Here is a 3,574-nt window from a genome sequence, read left to right on the forward strand (position 1 = left end):
TAAAAGTATGAAATAAAAGGAATATAGAGAAAATAAACACTTTTCTTATCATTCTTGGACATTATTTACTGTGTGACATCATAAATGAAACAGTCTTCCTTCGACGCCGCCGTCAACAGATGCTCAGTTATTCCCTTAGTTTGCTTCTTTTTTTCCCTCTGAACTTCATCTTTAGTATCCGCAGGTTTTCATCCAGTTGCAGGAACACATTTAGACACATTTTCCTTTTAGATTCAATGTCAAAGTGTGTCCAGACTTTTGACTGGTTCTGTATATGTGACATTGCAAATTGTGCCAAATCCCAGTGAGCTATGAAGCTGCGTACAATATCTTTATTTGGACAAATATGACGTTTTATTAGACCTTTAGCAACAGTAGGCGGTTATGAGGCCAAGGTCTCGCTGAAGATTTCTGACAAGCAAACATAAACAAACCATGGATGACAGTAAGTGACTCTTTATTTAGAGGTTTAATCAGATTATTGGGTCAGGGTGACCAGAAGCTTTTACAGAACTAGACCAGCGTCGGTGTGATGAGGAATCACCTGTTTGATCACAGGGTAACAGGACCAGTCACAGCCCAACAATCTTTCTATAACGGTTAGTTTATTCTTGGTTTTCTCTCCAGTGAGTTCTTGTTCCTACAACTAAAATAACTTTTCACAGTGATAGTTTAAGCAACTAGAACAGTACTGGCGCTGCAGTTGAAGCAACCTGCAGTTGCTTCAGTCCAGTGATGGACAAAATGAACACACTGAAAGGTTCACACCTGAAAGGATACAGAACAAGGATTGTTCTGTGCTAACGATGATGTCATTATTAATCATTTTTCTCACAAAGGATTTGGTTAAAAAAAGAGTCCGTTGTGATTTAAGGTTGAGGTGCAAAGTTAAGCAGCAGAGTAAATACGAGCTTCCCATGTCACCTGCTGCAGAGTTCAGTTTTAAAGGTACGTTTTGACCCTATGCTATTTATTTATTATTATTATTATTCATAATGGAATTATATTTGTCCTGCAAACATAACCTGTTGATTTTTTTTTTTTATTAACTTATAAGGCTTGAGATATAAACATTAATATGTTGAGATCTTCTTCCTGGTGGCATGTACTGGATAAACATCTCCAAGAAGGTACTAAACATCAGCTAACTTATTTATTTACATAAGACATGAAAAACAGCTGATTTTCTTGGACTTTTCTCTCATTTCACGGTCCCTCATCAGACTGGAGATGGTGCTCGCCTTCACACCATGCAGTTATTTTTCTACTGCAAGGCCAGGGGTGTAGTGATCCCTCGAGAAGTGGGTATTCTCTTAATTTTTTACCTTTTTTTTGTTGTTTTGTCCAGCATTTAAGCAGGCAAAATGGATTTTCTGGATGCTGTGTTCTGCTGGGCAAATTTACTTTATTAGGGAAGCATCATAGATATAATGCTTCCCTTGATATTCTCGATTTTAATTTTATTTTTCTATTTATTTTGCACAATTGTTTGTATTACAAAGTTTGTACTGCTGGACTGGACCGGAGAGGACAGAAGAGAGACAGAAAGAGAATAGAAAAGAAGAGAAAACAGAAAACACCCCGTTTTTAAAAAAAACAAAAACAAAAAAAACCTCCCAGAAAAGTAATGCAAAAAAGCCCCACAGTTTCAGAAAAAAATGACATGTAAGACTGCTCTATTTAGTTCACCCCAAAAATTGATCTATAAATTTGTCGCATTATTTCTGCTGTTTGGTTTTAGGGAGGAAGAGTTATGAAAGGTCTGGCACAATGCTGGCACACAGACAAGTTAGAGACAGTCATAGACAGATACACATTAATCTTTATTATGTCTATGTTTAGGCTAAAGTTAACACAGCTGGTGGCTAACAGCACCATTGTAGCATATTACAAACTGTGTCACGTTTGTAATAGTTAAAAGTAAAGTAAAAGCGGCATCAGAGGGGGTTTAGAAGTGGGTTTACTCAATCCTGACTGAAAAAGAAGTGGGTATACTCCGTACACCTGCGTATACCCTGGACTACACCACTTTGCAAGGCACACAAACCAACAGCTGTGTGTCCCTTGTGCTGGTGACCAATGCTCAATGTTTACTGGGATGTAAAAAGCACCAAACTACCTCCTCCGTTTTACTGCAGCTGTTCATGGAGCTCTGAAGAAACTTTGCTCTGGTGTTTTAGTCTGAAAAATCCAGGTCCAGAGAGTCCTGACGGGACCTCTGAAGACCTACCTCCATGATGTGATCTGTCAGGAGCCCTCATCATGAGCGTTACATGCCAAACTCGTCCAGGCGTGGCACGTTCACACAAAACTGCTGCAGTTTGGGATGTAACCACCAGGTGGCGCCAGATACGTGGGTTTGCGACGAGTGTTGCGCAATAGTTTTTACCTGGAATTAAATGTTTGCAAATTATGATAATTAATAGAAGAAAAAAAAGAGCCATTATAACTAATCAGACCATTAACTCTTACAGAAATCTGTGAAACATACTCTTACAGTATGTAAGAATATCTTCTTTTGAGGACAAACTGAGGATAAATAGTCAGCAGTCCACTGAATGGATGCAGTCAAGTTGATATGACCACAGATAATCCCTGAAGCTGAGATCAATATTATTAAATTGCAAGGTCTCCAGTGAAAGGTAGGTGTCAGCCAGCTCTTAAAGCTGATGTGTGGAAGCAGAAAACATGTTAACTGAGGATCTGAGTGACTTTGAAAGAGACTTGAGTGGATTTCTGTCTGTGTTGTCAACATACATTTTGAAAGCTTACATTGATCCACAACATGGTAGATAGGTTCTGACTCATTTCCTCATGTTAATCTGAAATACAGACTTTTCCTGGTTCAAAGATCTGATCCCTGTTAGTTCTTACCATCATTATGTAGTATTCTAGCTTGCAGCGCCACCTGCTGATGATATAAAGTGTGTTCTCTCAAAACCAGATGATTGAACGTCTTTCAGTGCAGGATAAAGGCAACATTTCAAAAGATCACCCAAAACATTCTTTGCAGTTGGATGTAAAAACCTTATGATGGCCAGATGCTTGTGTCAGAAGGTAGGACTTCTGGGCTGCTCCACAGCGGGCCAGGAGTCCAGGTCCCACCGAGTCCAGGTCCCACAGAGCCACCGGAGCACGTTTCCAAAACCTTAATGCTTTGACACATTGCTATTGTTGTGATATAAACGTGTGAGAACACACACTGACGTGTGAAGCGCTCTGTGACCATGGTGGATGCTGTGAACCTCCACAAACACTACAAATGCACACTTAAGGAATCAAAAAGAGTCCTAATCTCCTGAATCACACAATGTTCTGCAGGATGTGCAACTAATCTCCTCTGACTGACTGGAGAATGAATTCCTGCATGAATGAATGAATTTCTGAAGCTACGTTTATTTCTGCTGCCGATGAGGATTCAGGAAACTCGTTCTGTATTTATTTCCTGTTTTGAATTTTAAAATATATATTTTTAAATCTGTTTTCTTTGACTTAGTTTGGTGTCTAAAAACTCTAAAAGTGACAAACTGAGTAATGCAGACAGATTATAAACAGAAAACTTTATTACAGAGTA

Source organism: Telmatherina bonti (assembly GCF_933228915.1).
Source record: "Telmatherina bonti genome assembly, chromosome: 17".
Taxonomy (NCBI): domain Eukaryota; kingdom Metazoa; phylum Chordata; class Actinopteri; order Atheriniformes; family Telmatherinidae; genus Telmatherina; species Telmatherina bonti.